This window comes from Schistocerca cancellata, chromosome 8 (assembly GCF_023864275.1).
Source record: "Schistocerca cancellata isolate TAMUIC-IGC-003103 chromosome 8, iqSchCanc2.1, whole genome shotgun sequence".
NCBI lineage: Eukaryota > Metazoa > Arthropoda > Insecta > Orthoptera > Acrididae > Schistocerca > Schistocerca cancellata.
Window position 1 is genome coordinate 80,977,225 of NC_064633.1, and position 20,986 is coordinate 80,998,210.

A 20,986-nucleotide genomic window follows, 5' to 3' on the forward strand; every position below is an offset into this window, starting at 1 on the left:
GTGAAATACTTAGTTCTTGTGATGTATTTTCTACCCCTGATAAAGACCCTCGCGATTATCATCGTCGTCGTCGTCGTCGTCGTCGGCGCTTTGGTAATAGCGACAACTCGCCATTGTATCACTTAAGGTGAGGTACCTTCCGCAAGCGACTGAGATGGCACTAAGCGATTGAAGCTGATTTGCCACCTCTTGTTTGATCAGCGTCATAAGGGCTTGAATGTAACTTGCGATGGGACACAGCAAGAAGTAGCGTCGCACTTTTAGTACTAAAATTTGAGATGGAGAACTGGGTCAAAGATGGGAAATTCATTCCGCCAAGTGTACAAATGGTGAAAATGAGGTGTGTGTGGGGAAGCATATTGCGCCAGTGACCGTGTGGCCTAATGGATAAGGCGTCGGACTTCGGATCGGAAGATTGCAGGTTCGAATCCTGTCACGGTCGAGTTTTTCCTGTTCTGCAAAAGATGCATGCTGTTTTAGTGTGTTGTTTGAGTACTGCAAAACTAGTTGAAAGTAGCTGCTGTCCGCTTCCTGGCTGCAAAACCGGCGTCTACCTGAAGCACAAGCAACACAAGGGTGATCTGTAGCGAAATTTTCGGCACAGTGCCGTTCAGGAGAGTTTTTGTTGGAACTACTGCATCTGATTCAGGACCCAAGGGCTACGCCACAGGCGTCTGCGCACAGTCGAGCATGTGTGTTGAATAATGGTGCTGATAGCCACGTATCATTTCAAGCAGATTTGATGCCTTTCGGAGACAATTTTTCATTAAATAGGATTGTAGCTGATTTGTGGCAGCAGGAAATAAGCTGTAGTCAAAAGAATCTTCAATAGATGGTCGCAGGTCAAATCAGTATTGTATGGCTCGTAACCCTTGTGTACAGCCCGGCTAGCTCAGTCGGTAGAGCATGAGACTCTTAATCTCAGGGTCGTGGGTTCGAGCCCCACGCTGGGCGCCTCAAAATTTTGTGTCTACGCGGATCCAACATGCGCCCCTCTCGTGAGCCTTGCGTGATGAACGTAACGGGTTACGACGATGCCTAGCTTCGGATGAATATCAGAGGAACGGTATTTGAAGCTGAAAGTAACTCTGAAATGAAATAAATTTGTTTTGGAATTTAATTTGTACATCGATATGGTGTGAGATGTGTAGGAAAGCAGCAGCTGTGCTAACGAAATGCAAATAATGGTCGCTCATGCGGTGCGTTTCGAGCTGAAGGGCTCCGATTGACTAGTCTGTAAGAACAAAGTACCCGAAAAGCGCGCTAGGAGGCGCCTCCTTAGCTCAGTGGCAGAGCGCTGGTCTAGTAAACCAGAGGTCGTGAGTTCGATCCTCACAGGAGGCAAATGAATTTTGTAACAGCCCCTCCCACCGTGGCCCTTTCGAAAAAAGCGGTCAAGGATAAAAAAAATTATGAATGGGTGCGGTATTTAAGAAATGCTCTCGCAAATGAATAGTGTGAATGGTGCTATTAAAGTGGGCACCAGACACTGCTGCTTTTGGCAGTCTCCGGTGAATGCCGACGTGAAATACTTAGTTCTTGTGATGTATTTTCTACCCCTGATAAAGACCCTCGCGATTATCATCGTCGTCGTCGTCGGCTGCGGCGCCGGCGGCTGCGGCGGCGGCGGCGGCGCTTTGGTAATAGCGACAACTCGCCATTGTATCACTTAGGGTGAGGTACCTTCCGCAAGCGACTGAGATGGCACTAAGCGATTGAAGCTGATTTGCCACCTCTTGTTTGATCAGCGTCATAAGGGCTTGAATGTAACTTGCGATGGGACACAGCAAGAAGTAGCGTCGCACTTTTAGTACTAAAATTTGAGATGGAGAACTGGGTCAAAGATGGGAAATTCATTCCGCCAAGTGTACAAATGGTGAAAATGAGGTGTGTGTGGGGAAGCATATTGCGCCAGTGACCGTGTGGCCTAATGGATAAGGCGTCGGACTTCGGATCGGAAGATTGCAGGTTCGAATCCTGTCACGGTCGAGTTTTTCCTGTTCTGCAAAAGATGCATGCTGTTTTAGTGTGTTGTTTGAGTACTGCAAAACTAGTTGAAAGTAGCTGCTGTCCGCTTCCTGGCGGCAAAACCGGCGTCTACCTGAAGCACAAGCAACACAAGGGTGATCTGTAGCGAAATTTTCGGCACAGTGCCGTTCAGGAGAGTTTTTGTTGCAACTACTGCATCTGATTCAGGACCCAAGGGCTACGCCACAGGCGTCTGCGCACAGTCGAGCATGTGTGTTGAATATTGGTGCTGATAGCCACGTATCATTTCAAGCAGATTTGATGCCTTTCGGAGACAATTTTTCATTAAATAGGATTGTAGCTGATTTGTGGCAGCAGGAAATAAGCTGTAGTCAAAAGAATCTTCAATAGATGGTCGCAGGTCAAATCAGTATTGTATGGCTCGTAACCCTTGTGTACAGCCCGGCTAGCTCAGTCGGTAGAGCATGAGACTCTTAATCTCAGGGTCGTGGGTTCGAGCCCCACGCTGGGCGCCTCAAAATTTTGTGTCTACGCGGATCCAACATGCGCCCCTCTCGAGAGCCTTGCGTGATGAACGTAACGGGTTACGACGATGCCTAGCTTCGGATGAATATCAGAGGAACGGTATTTGAAGCTGAAAGTAAATCTGAAATGAAATAAATTTGTTTTGGAATTTAATTTGTACATCGATATGGTGTGAGATGTGTAGGAAAGCAGCAGCTGTGCTAACGAAATGCAAATAATGGTCGCTCATGCGGTGCGTTTCGAGCTGAAGGTCTCCGATTCACTAGTCTGTAAGAACAAAGTACCCGAAAAGCGCGCTAGGAGGCGCCTCCTTAGCTCAGTGGCAGAGCGCTGGTCTAGTAAACCAGAGGTCGTGAGTTCGATCCTCACAGGGAGCAAATGAATTTTGAAACAGCCCCTCCCACCGTGGCCCTTCCGAAAAAAGCGGTCAAGGATAAAAAAATTATGAGTGGGTGCGGTATTTAAGAAATGCTCTCGCAAATGAATAGTGTGAATGGTGCTATTAAAGTGGGCACCAGAGACTGCTGCTTTCGTCGGCGGCGGCGGCGGCGCTTTGGTAATAGCTACAACTCGCCATTGTATCTCTTAGGGTGAGGTACCTTCCGCAAGCGACTGAGATGGCACTAAGCGATTGAAGCTGATTTGCCACCTCTTGTTTGATCAGCGTCATAAGGGCTTGAATGTAACTTGCGATGGGACACAGCAAGAAGTAGCGTCGCACTTTTAGTACTAAAATTTGAGATGGAGAACTGGGTCAAAGATGGGAAATTCATTCCGCCAAGTGTACAAATGGTGAAAATGAGGTGTGTGTGGGGAAGCATATTGCGCCAGTGACCGTGTGGCCTAATGGATAAGGCGTCGGACTTCGGATCGGAAGATTGCAGGTTCGAATCCTGTCACGGTCGAGTTTTTCCTGTTCTGCAAAAGATGCATGCTGTTTTAGTGTGTTGTTTGAGTACTGCAAAACTAGTTGAAAGTAGCTGCTGTCCGCTTCCTGGCTGCAAAACCGGCGTCTACCTGAAGCACAAGCAACACAAGGGTGATCTGTAGCGAAATTTTCGGCACAGTGCCGTTCAGGAGAGTTTTTGTTGCAACTACTGCATCTGATTCAGGACCCAAGGGCTACGCCACAGGCGTCTGCGCACAGTCGAGCATGTGTGTTGAATAATGGTGCTGATAGCCACGTATCATTTCAAGCAGATTTGATGCCTTTCGGAGTCAATTTTTCATTAAATAGGATTGTAGCTGATTTGTGGCAGCAGGAAAAAAGTTGTAATCAAAAGAATCTTCAATAGATGGTCGCAGGTCAAATCAATATTGTATGGCTCGTAACCCTTGTGTACAGCCCGGCTAGCTCAGTCGGTAGAGCATGAGACTCTTAATCTCAGGGTCGTGGGTTCGAGCCCGACGCTGGGCGGCTCAAAATTTTGTGTCTACGCGGATCCAACATGCGCCCCTCTCGTGAGCCTTGCGTGATGAACGTAACGGGTTACGACGATGCCTAGCTTCGGATAAATATCAGAGGAACGGTATTTGAAGCTGAAAGTAACTCTGAAATGAAATAAATTTGTTTTGGAATTTAATTTGTACATCGATATCGTGTGAGATGAGTAGGAAAGCAGCAGCTGTGCTAACTAAATGCAAATAATGGTCGCTCATGCGGTGCGTTTCGAGCTGAAGGGCTCCGATTCACTAGTCTGTAAGAACAAAGTACCCGAAAAGCGCGCTAGGAGGCGCTTCCTTAGCTCAGTGGCAGAGCGCTGGTCTAGTAAACCAGAGGTCGTGAGTTCGATCCTCACAGGGAGCAAATGAATTTTGAAACAGCCCCTCCCACCGTGGCCCTTCCGAAAAAAGCGGTCAAGGATAAAAAAATTATGAGTGGGTGCGGTATTTAAGAAATGCTCTCGCAAATGAATAGTGTGAATGGTGCTATTAAAGTGGGCACCAGAAACTGCTGCTTTAGGCAGTCTCCGGTGAATGCCGACGTGAAATACTTAGTTCTTGTGATGTATTTTCTACCCCTGATAAAGACCCCCGCGATTGTCGTCGTCGGCGCCGCCGCCGCTTTGGTAATAGCGACAACTCGCCATTGTATCACATAGGGTGAGGTACCTTCCGCAAGCGACTGAGATGGCACTAAGCGATTGAAGCTGATTTGCAACCTCTTGTTTGATCAGCGTCATAAGGGCTTGAATGTAACTTGCGATGGGACACAGCAAGAAGTAGCGTCGTACTTTTAGTACTGAAATTTCAGATGGAGAAGTGCGTCAAAGATGTGAAATTCTTTCTGCCAAGTGTACAAATGGCGAAAATGAGGTGTGTGTGGGGAAGCATATTGCGCCAGTGACCGTGTGGCCTAATGGAGCAGTCTGGCTCTAGCTGCCGTCGCGTACGGACGCACTTGCCGCCGCTCCGTGTATACAGCGCTTACGTTAGTGCTTATCGTTTCGTGTGTACTGCTTTCTGTTCTGTGTTTAAATTGAGATCTGTTCTACACCAGTTTTGTGTACTGGTTACGTCTTCGGATATTCGTCGCCCTACGGATTTTCGGTTTTGACCGTAATCCGACCGGTGCTGCACGACATGGCTTCCTCCATCAGGAAGAACACCCTGGTTTTTTCGTTTGAAAAGGAAACTCGCCGAGTTCAACCGTCTGCTCTCGAGGTTCACGAATGGCTCACAGAGGTAATTGGCATTAATCCGGATTCTGTTCATACTACCCAGCTTGACTCCGACAACTACTGTGTGTTTGTTAAGTTCTTTAATCCGTTAATGGTTGATAAAATTCGCGATAAGTTTGGCTACCAAGTCGAGTTTATCCATAGGGACGGCACTAAGAGTATGGTTTCTATCAAAAGGGCTGATACTACATATCGGACTGTTCGAGTTCTTAATTTGCCAATTGAACTAGAAAACGAAAAAATTAAGGTTGCTCTGTCTCAATATGGGGATGTAAAAGAAATCATTAATGAACGCTGGTCGCCGCATTATAAACTCCAGTGCTTTAATGGAATAAGGTCGGTTGAAATGGAAGTTAAGACAAATATCCCGTCACATATCTCCGTTGAAGGTCACAAGGCTCATATTGTTTATACTGGACAAATCCCTACATGTCACGTCTGTAATGAGTCAGGTCATTTTCGGCAGGATTGTCCCCGCCGTGTGTTTGTCTTAAAAACGAACCTCATGCAGCGACGTAAATTGACACTCAGTGACGTTATGGCAAACGGTACACCTGTCCAACCTGAAGATGATGTTGCTAAGGAAAGTTCACCTGACATTCCTTGCAGTGTCACTGATTTTCCACCTATCGTAGCCCCGACGAATCTCGAATCTGTTCCCCCTGACAGAGATTTACAGAATAAAAAAAGGCCACTGGAGCGAAGCGATGATCATTCAGAAGATGAATTATCTCGCACCTCTCCCACAATCAGAAAACCACGACCTTCAGCTGACAGAGATTTAGTAGAAGCCGATTGTATGCCGATCGATCCTGCAGTACCACCTGCCACCAACAAATCGGATGTGGAAACGGAGGATCCTACCGACCAGCAGCAACTGTCAACAACTTTGAGTGTCACCGGCGATGCACAACAGCCGCCTCAACGCGACCAACATGAGGAAGTGGCGGGTAAACATCGGCTCCACAACAAACCACGACAACAAGCCACAGGTGGAAACAAACAGGAGAAAGTAGTTGCCAAACAACAGCTCACGACTGTCGGTCGGACGGAAACAGCAACACAGAAGGCCGATGACTCGACAACGCTATCGGCATCTCAACCGACGGTACGGCGCAAACTCAAACCACAGCCTAATCTTTCGGCTTCTCGCAATCCATCGCAATCACAACAGTCGCAACAGGGGAAATCAGATTTGAAACAGAAGAATATCGGGTACGAAGTAGTACGTGACGAACCTGACGGCAGTCAAACCACAAGTGCCGGCGAGATCCACCCCCACAGTAGTAACGATTAATGGATACTTGTTTACGGCATAGTGTCGTTGCGTTAGGACGGAAGGCCTCTATAAGTTGTTTTTCTCTTTTGTTTCCGTATGGTTTTTTCAAGATTTTCTGTGATGTTGTTCGTTTGACACGCTGACAGTCCTCAATGTCTAAGTTCAGCCTAATGTAGACATGTCTCAAGCCTATAAGCTGTTAACCATAAATATTAACAAACTGCAATCCGACCTTAAAGTAGCAATGCTGCGGCAATTCGTTTACGAATCTGAAGCAGACATCATTCTGCTACAGGAGGTGGCAGTCAAAAGTTTTGATATTTCTGGTTTCCAATCCATTGAAAACGTAGCTCACGAACTTCATACAGGCACGGCCATGCTAGTCCGTAATGGTATCCCCGTCACAGAAGTCGAAAAACTTGAATCTGGTCGCGGTATTAGCTGCAAAATCTTTGATTTCACTGTTGTCAATGTGTACGCACCCTCCGGCAGCAGTTACAAGTCAGCGAGAAGTGCCTATTTTAAAGATGAAGTCATTTATTTGCTTCGAAAGGACCCCGTTAACATTGTTCTAGGTGGTGATTTTAACTGCGTGGTACATCAGAAGGATCAAAAGCCACACTTTAATTATTGTCATGACCTTCGCGAACTCGTCACCAAGGTTCGGTTGAAAGATACGTGGGAAATTTTTGCACCCCACCCTGGTTAAATTTACTTTTTTTGCCCCTACTTCAAGTAGTCGACTTGACCGGATCTATATATCGTCTCATATCAGCAACCGAGTTCTTGATACTGAAGTTATTCCAGCTCCATTTTCTGACCATTGTGCCTATGCTGTCACCTTAAATCTCGACAAGCAACCAACAAAAAGGTTCAAAGGGCAGTGGATGCTTAACACTTCTCATCTTCAAGACCTGGAGCTCGAAGATGCCATTTGTGCAACATGGAATTTTTGTCTCCGCTCCATTAACAAGCACAGAACTAAACTAGAGTGGTGGACACACACAGCTAAAAGAAAACTGCGACAATGTCTGATCTCTTACTGCTATCAGAAAGCGACGGATAACAAGAAGACAACAGAATTTTATTATGCCGTTTTAAGAGAATTATATGACAAATCTCATGACTCCAATGTTTACGCTGCACAAATCCAGAGAGTCAAAGCGAAGCTGTTAAGCATTAAGCGCAGGCAATTAGATGGCCTAAAAATTAAAGCTAAGACCAAATCGGTTAGTGATAGCGAAATGACTTCGTTATACCATCTCATCAAACACCGTTCCAATCGTGTGCGGACCTTCGTTGACGAACTAGTTACCCCAACCGGTGATCATCTCGTGCACCAAAAGGACATTGTTCAGGGTTTTTATCATTATTATAGAGAATTATACTCAGAAGATCCACTTGATGCAAATCTGACGTCTGATTTCCTTCAGACTTTGGGCAGTAACTTAACTGCAGAAGACAACAATGAATTTCTTGCCGATTTCGCAGTTTCAGATGTCTTAGACTTAATTGTCGGTTCCCCTGCAAACAAATCCCCTGGTCCAGATGGTCTCCCCAAAGAATTCTATCACAAATTTTGGCATGTCGTTGGACCCACCCTCACAGAAATTATTAATGAAGTCTTTCGAGGCCACAGAATACCGGACGAGTTGAAAGAAGGTAGAACAGTGCTCATACCGAAACAAAGAGGCCACAGGCAAATTGATAACTTCCGGCCTATCATGCTGTTAAATTTTGATTATAAGACTATTGCCAGAGCGATAAACAGTAGATTAATCTTGATAGCCCGGCATGTCATTAAGAATCATCAGTCTTGCATCCCTGGCAGAAGCGTAATGACCACAATAGCTGACATCAGGGACGTAATTTCGATCACGGCGGCGACCAACATCAACTGTGCCCTACTGTTTGTCGACCTTTCTAAGGCTTTTGATCGTGTGAGTCACCGTTACATCCTCCAGATCATGGAAAGGATTGGATTAGATAACACAGCAGTCACCTTACTCCGCAATGTCATCACAGGCATTACCACCCGATTGTGTGTTAACGGCCAGTCGACAATACCGATTACACTTAAGAGAGGGGTCCCACAGGGAAGTCCTCTCTCGATGTTGCTCTTTGCCTTTTCTCTGGAACCTCTCCTTAGAAAACTGGAGTCCACATTACCAGGTCTATCTATATCAAGAGCTCGTTTTGCAGTGCGTGCCTATGCCGATGACGTCACAGCAGTTATTCGTTGTGTAAACGACGTACAGACGATTAAAACGGAAATCGACAACTACAGTAAGGTGTCTGGAGCTAAACTCAATGAAGGAAAATGCAAACTGGTTAACTTGAGAGGTCTTGCACATGTATCCATACCCTGGGCCCAAAAAGTGGAGAATCCTAAGTCACTAGGTATTATCCTCGACAAATGTCCTCTTAAAATGGCGGCGAAAAACTGGAAAGCTGTTACGAACAGCATGCATGGTCTCATTGTTGAAAACAACTGGCGCTCTGCGAACTTGATAGAAAGGATCAAGATAGTCAATATATGTATTTTCTCCAAAGCATACTACTTGGCACAAGTATTTCCCATACCTAAAGTTCAGGCCAGAAAAATGTTGCAAATAGCTAGCAGATTCGTGTGGAAAGGGAACATTTTTAAACTCGACAGTGCCACTCTAACAAAATCACGACCCGACGGCGGGCTAGGGCTCACTGACATCCATAAAAAAGCCAACGCCCTTTTTCTGAAACGCACTTCGCGCCTAGTATACAGTCACGACCCAAACATAACTGCAAGTCTGTTCCACGTCCTTCGCCCTGGAAACATGCACCCGCCCGTCGACATCAGCAACATAAACTTCCAGCTGAAACATGTACGAGAATATTTCATTGAAACAAGTTATGTAGGCGAAAGCATCTTACAAAACCCGCATTTGACAACGAATGAAGTCATGCAGAAATGGACTAAGATGCGTAAATGTAATACAATTGAGGCAAAAAATCCATCTTGTAACTGGAAGACCCTATGGAGGAACATTAGTTTTAAGATTCATACATGGGATGTTGCATCAACTTGGTACCAGGTGGTGAATGATACCATCGCCACTAATGTCAAATTACACAGAATAGGCTTACATCCCTCTGATCAATGTGTTAAGTGTGGTCTAATCGACACTTTGCTTCATCGTTTCACCTGCTGCGGACACTTAAACAACTGGCGATGGGTGAGGGAAAAACTCGCACTATTATCGAGAAGCTCGCCAGCGAGTATCTCGACCACTATCATCACGAACCCAGATACGGACTACTATCCTATGGCTAAGAATACTACAATGATGTGGATATTGGCAAATTATGTGCATTATACGATCACCAGACGGGACGGCGACAACCTAGTTGAATTTTTGGCATACATGCATACTGCTTATTGGAGAATAAAACAAACGGGCAATTTGACAAAAATCTTTGGCAATATGTTGGACATTGTTTTTGAAAAACAAGGGATCGGTTAGTCTGTTGCTGCTGCAGCAGCTCCTCTCATCTGCCTCTACCGAGCAGACAATTGTGACGAGTTCCAGTCTCAGCGACCGTCATGTTCAAATTGATCTCAGACACACACTGACAACGATATTCACAAGTGCGGTGCTTTATTTCGTTACTGAGGATAATATCACCTTACTTCTCCAAAGAGGGTATATCATTTACCTTTCTTCTTGAACTTTCTTTTCTTTTTTTTTTTTTCTTTTTTTATTAACCCACATGAGACTACGAGTGCCAACCAAATTCAAGATGTATTACTATGGGGTCGAAGAAGTTTTCTTGTGTAATGGATTTAGACCCGTATTTTTTTTCTCTTTTTTAAACTACATTTGTGTTCAACAAAATGGGATAAGCATCCTGCTTTCGACATAATAAACGAAGAAACAAAAATTATACAAACTTTCAAAAAATGAAAAGAATTAAAGACAAAATCTAACAGAACAGCAGCTAAGGTATCACACAAGCAGACTTAGAGAGTATTTCCGACACAGTTTCTGTTGACGAAGTAAATCAGTGAGAGGCGGGTGGAGCCATTGCGGCCAGGCCTCGTGTTCTACGACCCCTGCCCTCTTTGTCCCCCCCCGCCACTTGCTGATAAGCTTCAGCTAGGATGATAATTAAAATAAAACATACTAATAATACAAATGTGACAAGGATACCTGGCCTTCACAAAAAAAAAGTGTTTAACAAGTTGGACAAAAATTAAACAAATAAAAAGAAAAAAAAAATAGCTCAGTTAAAAAAAAATGGATAAATCGTCGGACTTCGGATCCGAAGATTGCAGGTTCGAATCCTGTCACGGTCTAGTATTTCCTGTTCTGCAAAAGATGCATGCTGTTTTACTGTGTTGTTTGAGTACTCTAAAACTAGTTGGAAGTTGCTGCTGTCCGCTTCCTGGCTGCAAAACCGGCGTCTACCAGAAGCACAAGCAAGACAAGGGTGATCTGTAGCGAAGTTTTCGGCACAGTGCCGTTCAGGAGAGTTTTTGTTGGAACTACTGCATCTGATTCAGGAGCCAAGGGCTACGCCACAGGCGTCTGCGCACAGTCGAGCATGTGTGTTGAATAATGGTGCTGATAGCCACGTATCATTTCATGCAGATTTGATGCCTTTCGGAGACAATTTTTCATTGAATAGGATTGTAGCTGATTTGTGGCAGCAGGAAATAAGCTGTAGTCAAAAGAATCTTCAATAGATGGTCGCAGGTCACATCAGTATTGTATGGCTCGTAACGCGTTGCGTGCAGCCCGGCTAGCTCAGTCGGTAGAGCATGAGACTCTTAATCTCAGGGTCGTGGGTTCGAGCCCCACGCTGGGCGGCGCAAAATTTTGTGTCTACGCGGATCCAACATGCGCCCCTCTCGTGAGCCTTGCGTAATGAACGTAACGGGTTACGACGATGCCTAGCTTCGTATGAATATCAGAGGAACGGTATTTGAAGCTGAAAGTAACTCTGAAATGAAATAAATGTGTTGTTTTGCAATTTTAGTTGTACATCGATATAGTGTGAGATGTGTAGGAAAGCAGCAGCTGTGCTAACTAAATGCAAATAATGGTCGCTCATGCTGTGCGTTTCGAGCTGAAGGGCTCCGATTCACTAGTTTGTAAGAACAAAGTATCCTAAAAGTCCGCTAGGAGGCGCCTCCTTAGCTCAGTGGCAGAGCGCTGGTCTAGTAAACCAGAGGTCGTGAGTTCGATCCTCACAGGCGGCAAATGAATTTTGTAACACCCCCTCCCACCGTGGCCCTTTCGAAAAAAGCGGTCAAGGATAAAAAAAATTATGAATGGGTGCGGTATTTAAGAAATGCTCTCGCAAATGAATAGTGTGAATGGTGCTATTAAAGTGGGCACCAGAAACTGCTGCTTTAGGCAGTCTCCGGAGAATGCCGACGTGAAATACTTAGTTCTTGTGATGTATTTTCTACCCCTGATAAAGACCCTCGCGATTGTCGTCGTCGTCGTCGTCGTCGTCGTCGTCGTCGTCGGCGCCGCCGCCGCTTTGGTAATAGCGACAATTCGCCATTGTATCACATAGGGTGAGGTACCTTCTGCAAGCGACTGAGATGGCACTAAACGATTGAAGCTGATTTGCCACCTCTTGTTTGATCAGCGTCATAAGGGCTTGAATGTAACTTGCGATGGGACACAGCAAGAAGTAGCGTCGTACTTTTAGTACTGAAATTTGAGATGGAGAACTGCGTCAAAGATGGGAAATTCATTCTGCCAAGTGTACAAATGGCGAAAACGAGGTGTGAGTGGGGAAGTATATTGCGCCAGTGACCGTGTGGCCTAATGGATAAGGCGTCGGACTTCGGATCCGAAGATTGCAAGTTCGAATCCTGTCACGGTCGAGTTTTTCCTGTTCTGCAAAAGATGCATGCTGTTTTACTGTGTTGTTTGAGTACTCTAAAACTAGTTGGAAGTTGCTGCTGTCCGCTTCCTGGCTGCAAAACCGGCGTCTACCAGAAGCACAAGCAAGACAAGGGTGATCTGTAGCGAAGTTTTCGGCACAGTGCCGTTCAGGAGAGTTTTTGTTGGAACTACTGCATCTGATTCAGGAGCCAAGGGCTACGCCACAGGCGTCTGCGCACAGTCGAGCATGTGTGTTGAATAATGGTGCTGATAGCCACGTATCATTTCATGCAGATTTGATGCCTTTCGGAGACAATTTTTCATTGAATAGGATTGTAGCTGATTTGTGGCAGCAGGAAATAAGCTGTAGTCAAAAGAATCTTCAATAGATGGTCGCAGGTCACATCAGTATTGTATGGCTCGTAACGCGTTGCGTGCAGCCCGGCTAGCTCAGTCGGTAGAGCATGAGACTCTTAATCTCAGGGTCGTGGGTTCGAGCCCCACGCTGGGCGGCGCAAAATTTTGTGTCTACGCGGATCCAACATGCGCCCCTCTCGTGAGCCTTGCGTAATGAACGTAACGGGTTACGACGATGCCTAGCTTCGTATGAATATCAGAGGAACGGTATTTGAAGCTGAAAGTAACTCTGAAATGAAATAAATGTGTTGTTTTGCAATTTTAGTTGTACATCGATATAGTGTGAGATGTGTAGGAAAGCAGCAGCTGTGCTAACTAAATGCAAATAATGGTCGCTCATGCTGTGCGTTTCGAGCTGAAGGGCTCCGATTCACTAGTTTGTAAGAACAAAGTATCCTAAAAGTCCGCTAGGAGGCGCCTCCTTAGCTCAGTGGCAGAGCGCTGGTCTAGTAAACCAGAGGTCGTGAGTTCGATCCTCACAGGCGGCAAATGAATTTTGTAACACCCCCTCCCACCGTGGCCCTTTCGAAAAAAGCGGTCAAGGATAAAAAAAATTATGAATGGGTGCGGTATTTAAGAAATGCTCTCGCAAATGAATAGTGTGAATGGTGCTATTAAAGTGGGCACCAGAAACTGCTGCTTTAGGCAGTCTCCGGAGAATGCCGACGTGAAATACTTAGTTCTTGTGATGTATTTTCTACCCCTGATAAAGACCCTCGCGATTGTCGTCGTCGTCGTCGTCGTCGTCGTCGTCGTCGGCGCCGCCGCCGCTTTGGTAATAGCGACAATTCGCCATTGTATCACATAGGGTGAGGTACCTTCTGCAAGCGACTGAGATGGCACTAAACGATTGAAGCTGATTTGCCACCTCTTGTTTGATCAGCGTCATAAGGGCTTGAATGTAACTTGCGATGGGACACAGCAAGAAGTAGCGTCGTACTTTTAGTACTGAAATTTGAGATGGAGAACTGCGTCAAAGATGGGAAATTCATTCTGCCAAGTGTACAAATGGCGAAAACGAGGTGTGAGTGGGGAAGTATATTGCGCCAGTGACCGTGTGGCCTAATGGATAAGGCGTCGGACTTCGGATCCGAAGATTGCAAGTTCGAATCCTGTCACGGTCGAGTTTTTCCTGTTCTGCAAAAGATGCATGCTGTTTTACTGTGTTGTTTGAGTACTCTAAAACTAGTTGGAAGTTGCTGCTGTCCGCTTCCTGGCTGCAAAACCGGCGTCTACCAGAAGCACAAGCAAGACAAGGGTGATCTGTAGCGAAGTTTTCGGCACAGTGCCGTTCAGGAGAGTTTTTGTTGGAACTACTGCATCTGATTCAGGAGCCAAGGGCTACGCCACAGGCGTCTGCGCACAGTCGAGCATGTGTGTTGAATAATGGTGCTGATAGCCACGTATCATTTCATGCAGATTTGATGCCTTTCGGAGACAATTTTTCATTGAATAGGATTGTAGCTGATTTGTGGCAGCAGGAAATAAGCTGTAGTCAAAAGAATCCTCAATAGATGGTCGCAGGTCACATCAGTATTGTATGGCTCGTAACTCGTTGCGTGCAGCCCGGCTAGCTCAGTCGTTAGAGCATGAGACTCTTAATCTCAGGGTCGTGGGTTCGAGCCCCACGCTGGGCGGCGCAAAATTTTGTGTCTACGCGGATCCAACATGCGCCCCTCTCGTGAGCCTTGCGTAATGAACGTAACGGGTTACGACGATGCCTAGCTTCGTATGAATATCAGAGGAACGGTATTTGAAGCTGAAAGTGACTCTGAAATGAAATAAATGTGTTGTTTTGCAATTTTAGTTGTACATCGATATAGTGTGAGATGTGTAGGAAAGCAGCAGCTGTGCTAACTAAATGCAAATAATGGTCGCTCATGCGGTGCGTTTCGAGCTGAAGGGCTCCGATTCACTAGTTTGTAAGAACAAAGTATCCTAAAAGTCCGCTAAGAGGCGCCTCATTAGCTCAGTGGCAGAGCGCTGGTCTAGTAAACCAGAGGTCGTGAGTTCGATCCTCACAGGCGGCAAATGAATTTTGTAACAGCCCCTCCCACCGTGGCCCTTTCGAAAAAAGCGGTCAAGGATAAAAAAAATTATGAATGGGTGCGGTATTTAAGAAATGCTCTCGCAAATGAATAGTGTGAATGGTGCTATTAAAGTGGGCACCAGAAACTGCTGCTTTAGGCAGTCTCCGGAGAATGCCGACGTGAAATACTTAGTTCTTGTGATGTATTTTCTACCCCTGATAACGACCCTCGCGATTGTCGTCGTCGTCGTCGTCGTCGTCGTCGTCGGCGCCGCCGCCGCTTTGGTAATAGCGACAATTCGCCATTGTATCACATAGGGTGAGGTACCTTCTGCAAGCGACTGAGATGGCACTAAACGATTGAAGCTGATTTGCCACCTCTTGTTTGATCAGCGTCATAAGGGCTTGAATGTAACTTGCGATGGGACACAGCAAGAAGTAGCGTCGTACTTTTAGTACTGAAATTTGAGATGGAGAACTGCGTCAAAGATGGGAAATTCATTCTGCCAAGTGTACAAATGGCGAAAACGAGGTGTGAGTGGGGAAGTATATTGCGCCAGTGACCGTGTGGCCTAATGGATAAGGCGTCGGACTTCGTATCCGAAGATTGCAGGTTCGAATCCTGTCACGGTCGAGTTTTTCCTGTTCTGCAAAAGATGCATGCTGTTTTACTGTGTTGTTTGAGTACTCTAAAACTAGTTGGAAGTTGCTGCTGTCCGCTTCCTGGCTGCAAAACCGGCGTCTACCAGAAGCACTAGCAAGACAAGGGTGATCTGTAGCGAAGTTTTCGGCACAGTGCCGTTCAGGAGAGTTTTTGTTGGAACTACTGCATCTGATTCAGGAGCCAAGGGCTACGCCACAGGCGTCTGCGCACAGTCGAGCATGTGTGTTGAATAATGGTGCTGATAGCCACGTATCATTTCATGCAGATTTGATGCCTTTCGGAGACAATTTTTCATTGAATAGGATTGTAGCTGATTTGTGGCAGCAGGAAATAAGCTGTAGTCAAAAGAATCTTCAATAGATGGTCGCAGGTCACATCAGTATTGTATGGCTCGTAACGCGTTGCGTGCAGCCCGGCTAGCTCAGTCGGTAGATCATGAGACTCTTAATCTCAGGGTCGTGGGTTCGAGCCCCACGCTGGGCGGCGTAAAATTTTGTGTCTACGCGGATCCAACATGCGCCCCTCTCGTGAGCCTTGCGTAATGAACGTAACGGGTTACGACGATGCCTAGCTTCGTATGAATATCAGAGGAACGGTATTTGAAGCTGAAAGTGACTCTGAAATGAAATAAATGTGTTGTTTTGCAATTTTAGTTGTACATCGATATAGTGTGAGATGTGTAGGAAAGCAGCAGCTGTGCTAACTAAATGCAAATAATGGTCGCTCATGCGGTGCGTTTCGAGCTGAAGGGCTCCGATTCACTAGTTTGTAAGAACAAAGTATCCTAAAAGTCCGCTAGGAGGCGCCTCCTTAGCTCAGTGGCAGAGCGCTGGTCTAGTAAACCAGAGGTCGTGAGTTCGATCCTCACAGGCGGCAAATGAATTTTGTAACACCCCCTCCCACCATGGCCCTTTCGAAAAAAGCGGTCAAGGATAAAAAAAATTATGAATGGGTGCGGTATTTAAGAAATGCTCTCGCAAATGAATAGTGTGAATGGTGCTATTAAAGTGGGCACCAGAAACTGCTGCTTTAGGCAGTCTCCGGAGAATGCCGACGTGAAATACTTAGTTCTTGTGATGTATTTTCTACCCCTGATAAAGACCCTCGCGATTGTCGTCGTCGTCGTCGTCGTCGTCGTCGGCGCCGCCGCCGCTTTGGTAATAGCGACAATTCGCCATTGTATCACATAGGGTGAGGTACCTTCTGCAAGCGACTGAGATGGCACTAAACGATTGAAGCTGATTTGCCACCTCTTGTTTGATCAGCGTCATAAGGGCTTGAATGTAACTTGCGATGGGACACAGCAAGAAGTAGCGTCGTACTTTTAGTACTGAAATTTGAGATGGAGAACTGCGTCAAAGATGGGAAATTCATTCTGCCAAGTGTACAAATGGCGAAAACGAGGTGTGAGTGGGGAAGTATATTGCGCCAGTGACCGTGTGGCCTACTGGATAAGGCGTCGGACTTCGGATCCGAAGATTGCAGGTTCGAATCCTGTCACGGTCGAGTTTTTCCTGTTCTGCAAAAGATGCATGCTGTTTTACTGTGTTGTTTGAGTACTCTAAAACTAGTTGGAAGTTGCTGCTGTCCGCTTCCTGGCTGCAAAACCGGCGTCTACCAGAAGCACAAGCAAGACAAGGGTGATCTGTAGCGAAGTTTTCGGCACAGTGCCGTTCAGGAGAGTTTTTGTTGGAACTACTGCATCTGATTCAGGAGCCAAGGGCTACGCCACAGGCGTCTGCGCACAGTCGAGCATGTGTGTTGAATAATGGTGCTGATAGCCACGTATCATTTCATGCAGATTTGATGCCTTTCGGAGACAATTTTTCATTGAATAGGATTGTAGCTGATTTGTGGCAGCAGGAAATAAGCTGTAGTCAAAAGAATCTTCAATAGATGGTCGCAGGTCACATCAGTATTGTATGGCTCGTAACGCGTTGCGTGCAGCCCGGCTAGCTCAGTCGGTAGAGCATGAGACTCTTAATCTCAGGGTCGTGGGTTCGAGCCCCACGCTGGACGGCGCAAAATTTTGTGTCTACGCGGATCCAACATGCGCCCCTCTCGTGAGCCTTGCGTAATGAACGTAACGGGTTACGACGATGCCTAGCTTCGTATGAATATCAGAGGAACGGTATTTGAAGCTGAAAGTGACTCTGAAATGAAATAAATGTGTTGTTTTGCAATTTTAGTTGTACATCGATATAGTGTGAGATGTGTAGGAAAGCAGCAGCTGTGCTAACTAAATGCAAATAATGGTCGCTCATGCGGTGCGTTTCGAGCTGAAGGGCTCCGATTCACTAGTTTGTAAGAACAAAGTATCCTAAAAGTCCGCTAGGAGGCGCCTCCTTAGCTCAGTGGCAGAGCGCTGGTCTAGTAAACCAGAGGTCGTGAGTTCGATCCTCACAGGCGGCAAATGAATTTTGTAACAGCCCCTCCCACCGTGGCCCTTTCGAAAAAAGCGGTCAAGGATAAAAAAATTTATGAATGGGTGCGGTATTTAAGAAATGCTCTCGCAAATGAATAGTGTGAATGGTGCTATTAAAGTGGGCACCAGAACCTGCTGCTTTAGGCAGTCTCCGGAGAATGCCGACGTGAAATACTTAGTTCTTGTGATGTATTTTCTACCCCTGATAAAGACCCTCGCGATTGTCGTCGTCGTCGTCGTCGTCGTCGTCGTCGTCGTCGTCGTCGTCGTCGGCGCCGCCGCCGCTTTGGTAATAGCGACAATTCGCCATTGTATCACATAGGGTGAGGTACCTTCTGCAAGCGACTGAGATGGCACTAAACGATTGAAGCTGATTTGCCACCTCTTGTTTGATCAGCGTCATAAGGGCTTGAATGTAACTTGCGATGGGACACAGCAAGAAGTAGCGTCGTACTTTTAGTACTGAAATTTGAGATGGAGAACTGCGTCAAAGATGGGAAATTCATTCTGCCAAGTGTACAAATGGCGAAAACGAGGTGTGAGTGGGGAAGTATATTGCGCCAGTGACCGTGTGGCGTAATGGATAAGGCGTCGGACTTCGGATCCGAAGATTGCAGGTTCGAATCCTGTCACGGTCGAGTTTTTCCTGTTCTGCAAAAGATGCATGCTGTTTTACTGTGTTGTTTGAGTACTCTAAAACTAGTTGGAAGTTGCTGCTGTCCGCTTCCTGGCTGCAAAACCGGCGTCTACCTGAAGCACGAGCAAGACAAGGGTGATCTGTAGCGAAGTTTTCGGCACAGTGCCGTTCAGGAGAGTTTTTGTTGGAACTACTGCATCTGATTCAGGAGCCAAGGGCTACGCCACAGGCGTCTGCGCACAGTCGAGCATGTGTGTTGAATAATGGTGCTGATAGCCACGTATCATTTCATGCAGATTTGATGCCTTTCGGAGCCAAAATTTCATTGAATAGGATTGTAGCTGATTTGTGGCAGCAGGAAATAAGCTGTAGTCAAAAGAATCTTCAATAGATGGTCGCAGGTCACATCAGTATTGTATGGCTCGTAACGCGTTGCGTGCAGCCCGGCTAGCTCAGTCGGTAGAGCATGAGACTCTTAATCTCAGGGTCGTGGGTTCGAGCCCCACGCTGGGCGGCGCAAACTTTTGTGTCTACGCGGATCCAACATGCGCCCCTCTCGTGAGCCTTGCGTAATGAACGTAACGGGTTACGACGATGCCTAGCTTCGTATGAATATCAGAGGAACGGTATTTGAAGCTGAAAGTGACTCTGAAATGAAATAAATGTGTTGTTTTGCAATTTTAGTTGTACATCGATATAGTGTGAGATGTGTAGGAAAGCAGCAGCTGTGCTAACTAAATGCAAATAATGGTCGCTCATGCGGTGCGTTTCGAGCTGAAGGGCTCCGATTCACTAGTTTGTAAGAACAAAGTATCCTAAAAGTCCGCTAGGAGGCGCCTCCTTAGCTCAGTGGCAGAGCGCTGGTCTAGTAAACCAGAGGTCGTGAGTTCGATCCTCACAGGCGGCAAATGAATTTTGTAACACCCCCTCCCACCGTGGCCCTTTCGAAAAAAGCGGTCAAGGATAAAAAAAATTATGAATGGGTGCGGTATTTAAGAAATGCTCTCGCAAATGAATAGTGTGAATGGTGCTATTAAAGTGGGCACCAGAAACTGCTGCTTTAGGCAGTCTCCGGAGAATGCCGACGTGAAATACTTAGTTCTTGTGATGTATTTTCTACCCCTGATAAAGACCCTCGCGATTGTTGTCGTCGTCGTCGTCGTCGTCGTCGTCGGCGCCGCCGCCGCTTTGGTAATAGCGACAATTCGCCATTGTATCACATAGGGTGAGGTACCTTCTGCAAGCGACTGAGATGGCACTAAACGATTGAAGCTGATTTGCCACCTCTTGTTTGATCAGCGTCATAAGGGCTTGAATGTAACTTGCGATGGGACACAGCAAGAAGTAGCGTCGTACTTTTAGTACTGAAATTTGAGATGGAGAACTGCGTCAAAGATGGGAAATTCATTCTGCCAAGTGTACAAATGGCGAAAACGAGGTGTGAGTGGGGAAGTATATTGCGCCAGTGACCGTGTGGCGTAATGGATAAGGCGTCGGACTTCGGATCCGAAGATTGCAGGTTCGAATCCTGTCACGGTCGAGTTTTTCCTGTTCTGCAAAAGATGCATGCTGTTTTACTGTGTTGTTTGAGTACTCTAAAACTAGTTGGAAGTTGCTGCTGTCCGCTTCCTGGCTGCAAAACCGGCGTCTACCAGAAGCACAAGCAAGACAAGGGTGATCTGTAGCGAAGTTTTCGGCACAGTGCCGTTCAGGAGAGTTTTTGTTGGAACTACTGCATCTGATTCAGGAGCCAAGGGCTACGCCACAGGCGTCTGCGCACAGTCGAGCATGTGTGTTGAATAATGGTGCTGATAGCCACGTATCATTTCATGCTGATTTGATGCCTTTCGGAGACAATTTTTCATTGAATAGGATTGTAGCTGATTTGTGGCAGCAGGAAATAAGCTGTAGTCAAAAGAATCTTCAATAGATGGTCGCAGGTCACATCAGTATTGTATGGCTCGTAACGCGTTGCGTGCAGCCCGGCTAGCTCAGTCGGTAGAGCATGAGACTCTTAATCTCAGGGTCGTGGGTTCGAGCCCCACGCTGGGCGGCGCAAAATTTTGTGTCTACGCGGATCCAACATGCGCCCCTCTCGTGAGCCTTGCGTAATGAACGTAACGGGTTACGACGATGCCTAGCTTCGTATGAATATCAGAGGAACGGTATTTGAAGCTGAAAGTGACTCTGAAATGAAATAAATGTGTTGTTTTGCAATTTTAGTTGTACATCGATATAGTGTGAGATGTGTAGGAAAGCAGCAGCTGTGCTAACTAAATGCAAATAATGGTCGCTCATGCGGTGCGTTTCGAGCTGAAGGGCTCCGATTCACTAGTTTGTAAGAACAAAGTATCCTAAAAGTCCGCTAGGAGGCGCCTCCTTAGCTCAGTGGCAGAGCGCTGGTCTAGTAAACCAGAGGTCGTGAGTTCGATCCTCACAGGCGGCAAATGAATTTTGT

General features: G+C 46.3%; 29 non-coding genes across 29 annotated transcripts; all 29 read left to right on the forward strand.

The window, feature by feature from the left end:
• The first annotated feature begins 369 nt into the window (after window positions 1–369).
• On the forward strand, window positions 370–442 carry Trnar-ucg (transfer RNA arginine (anticodon UCG)). The gene has a single exon. It is a non-coding gene; the product is annotated as a tRNA-Arg (tRNA).
• A 439-nt stretch (window positions 443–881) lies between these two features.
• Trnak-cuu (transfer RNA lysine (anticodon CUU)) lies at window positions 882–954 on the forward strand. Its single transcript has one exon. It is a non-coding gene; the product is annotated as a tRNA-Lys (tRNA).
• Window positions 955–1,272: 318 nt separating this feature from the next.
• Trnat-agu (transfer RNA threonine (anticodon AGU)) lies at window positions 1,273–1,344 on the forward strand. Its single transcript has one exon. It is a non-coding gene; the product is annotated as a tRNA-Thr (tRNA).
• A 572-nt stretch (window positions 1,345–1,916) lies between these two features.
• Window positions 1,917–1,989, forward strand: Trnar-ucg (transfer RNA arginine (anticodon UCG)). The gene has a single exon. It is a non-coding gene; the product is annotated as a tRNA-Arg (tRNA).
• Window positions 1,990–2,428: 439 nt separating this feature from the next.
• On the forward strand, window positions 2,429–2,501 carry Trnak-cuu (transfer RNA lysine (anticodon CUU)). Its single transcript has one exon. It is a non-coding gene; the product is annotated as a tRNA-Lys (tRNA).
• A 318-nt stretch (window positions 2,502–2,819) lies between these two features.
• On the forward strand, window positions 2,820–2,891 carry Trnat-agu (transfer RNA threonine (anticodon AGU)). The gene has a single exon. It is a non-coding gene; the product is annotated as a tRNA-Thr (tRNA).
• A 455-nt stretch (window positions 2,892–3,346) lies between these two features.
• Trnar-ucg (transfer RNA arginine (anticodon UCG)) lies at window positions 3,347–3,419 on the forward strand. The gene has a single exon. It is a non-coding gene; the product is annotated as a tRNA-Arg (tRNA).
• Window positions 3,420–3,858: 439 nt separating this feature from the next.
• On the forward strand, window positions 3,859–3,931 carry Trnak-cuu (transfer RNA lysine (anticodon CUU)). Its single transcript has one exon. It is a non-coding gene; the product is annotated as a tRNA-Lys (tRNA).
• A 318-nt stretch (window positions 3,932–4,249) lies between these two features.
• On the forward strand, window positions 4,250–4,321 carry Trnat-agu (transfer RNA threonine (anticodon AGU)). The gene has a single exon. It is a non-coding gene; the product is annotated as a tRNA-Thr (tRNA).
• A 6,929-nt stretch (window positions 4,322–11,250) lies between these two features.
• Window positions 11,251–11,323, forward strand: Trnak-cuu (transfer RNA lysine (anticodon CUU)). The gene has a single exon. It is a non-coding gene; the product is annotated as a tRNA-Lys (tRNA).
• A 321-nt stretch (window positions 11,324–11,644) lies between these two features.
• On the forward strand, window positions 11,645–11,716 carry Trnat-agu (transfer RNA threonine (anticodon AGU)). Its single transcript has one exon. It is a non-coding gene; the product is annotated as a tRNA-Thr (tRNA).
• A 566-nt stretch (window positions 11,717–12,282) lies between these two features.
• Trnar-ucg (transfer RNA arginine (anticodon UCG)) lies at window positions 12,283–12,355 on the forward strand. Its single transcript has one exon. It is a non-coding gene; the product is annotated as a tRNA-Arg (tRNA).
• Window positions 12,356–12,795: 440 nt separating this feature from the next.
• Window positions 12,796–12,868, forward strand: Trnak-cuu (transfer RNA lysine (anticodon CUU)). The gene has a single exon. It is a non-coding gene; the product is annotated as a tRNA-Lys (tRNA).
• Window positions 12,869–13,189: 321 nt separating this feature from the next.
• Window positions 13,190–13,261, forward strand: Trnat-agu (transfer RNA threonine (anticodon AGU)). Its single transcript has one exon. It is a non-coding gene; the product is annotated as a tRNA-Thr (tRNA).
• A 563-nt stretch (window positions 13,262–13,824) lies between these two features.
• On the forward strand, window positions 13,825–13,897 carry Trnar-ucg (transfer RNA arginine (anticodon UCG)). Its single transcript has one exon. It is a non-coding gene; the product is annotated as a tRNA-Arg (tRNA).
• A 440-nt stretch (window positions 13,898–14,337) lies between these two features.
• On the forward strand, window positions 14,338–14,410 carry Trnak-cuu (transfer RNA lysine (anticodon CUU)). Its single transcript has one exon. It is a non-coding gene; the product is annotated as a tRNA-Lys (tRNA).
• A 318-nt stretch (window positions 14,411–14,728) lies between these two features.
• On the forward strand, window positions 14,729–14,803 carry Trnat-agu (transfer RNA threonine (anticodon AGU)). Its single transcript has one exon. It is a non-coding gene; the product is annotated as a tRNA-Thr (tRNA).
• Window positions 14,804–15,363: 560 nt separating this feature from the next.
• Trnar-ucg (transfer RNA arginine (anticodon UCG)) lies at window positions 15,364–15,436 on the forward strand. The gene has a single exon. It is a non-coding gene; the product is annotated as a tRNA-Arg (tRNA).
• A 440-nt stretch (window positions 15,437–15,876) lies between these two features.
• Trnak-cuu (transfer RNA lysine (anticodon CUU)) lies at window positions 15,877–15,949 on the forward strand. The gene has a single exon. It is a non-coding gene; the product is annotated as a tRNA-Lys (tRNA).
• Window positions 15,950–16,270: 321 nt separating this feature from the next.
• On the forward strand, window positions 16,271–16,342 carry Trnat-agu (transfer RNA threonine (anticodon AGU)). The gene has a single exon. It is a non-coding gene; the product is annotated as a tRNA-Thr (tRNA).
• A 557-nt stretch (window positions 16,343–16,899) lies between these two features.
• Window positions 16,900–16,972, forward strand: Trnar-ucg (transfer RNA arginine (anticodon UCG)). The gene has a single exon. It is a non-coding gene; the product is annotated as a tRNA-Arg (tRNA).
• Window positions 16,973–17,412: 440 nt separating this feature from the next.
• Trnak-cuu (transfer RNA lysine (anticodon CUU)) lies at window positions 17,413–17,485 on the forward strand. The gene has a single exon. It is a non-coding gene; the product is annotated as a tRNA-Lys (tRNA).
• Window positions 17,486–17,806: 321 nt separating this feature from the next.
• On the forward strand, window positions 17,807–17,878 carry Trnat-agu (transfer RNA threonine (anticodon AGU)). Its single transcript has one exon. It is a non-coding gene; the product is annotated as a tRNA-Thr (tRNA).
• Window positions 17,879–18,456: 578 nt separating this feature from the next.
• On the forward strand, window positions 18,457–18,529 carry Trnar-ucg (transfer RNA arginine (anticodon UCG)). The gene has a single exon. It is a non-coding gene; the product is annotated as a tRNA-Arg (tRNA).
• A 440-nt stretch (window positions 18,530–18,969) lies between these two features.
• On the forward strand, window positions 18,970–19,042 carry Trnak-cuu (transfer RNA lysine (anticodon CUU)). The gene has a single exon. It is a non-coding gene; the product is annotated as a tRNA-Lys (tRNA).
• A 321-nt stretch (window positions 19,043–19,363) lies between these two features.
• Trnat-agu (transfer RNA threonine (anticodon AGU)) lies at window positions 19,364–19,435 on the forward strand. Its single transcript has one exon. It is a non-coding gene; the product is annotated as a tRNA-Thr (tRNA).
• Window positions 19,436–19,995: 560 nt separating this feature from the next.
• Window positions 19,996–20,068, forward strand: Trnar-ucg (transfer RNA arginine (anticodon UCG)). Its single transcript has one exon. It is a non-coding gene; the product is annotated as a tRNA-Arg (tRNA).
• A 440-nt stretch (window positions 20,069–20,508) lies between these two features.
• On the forward strand, window positions 20,509–20,581 carry Trnak-cuu (transfer RNA lysine (anticodon CUU)). The gene has a single exon. It is a non-coding gene; the product is annotated as a tRNA-Lys (tRNA).
• A 321-nt stretch (window positions 20,582–20,902) lies between these two features.
• Trnat-agu (transfer RNA threonine (anticodon AGU)) lies at window positions 20,903–20,974 on the forward strand. The gene has a single exon. It is a non-coding gene; the product is annotated as a tRNA-Thr (tRNA).
• Window positions 20,975–20,986: the final 12 nt, after the last annotated feature.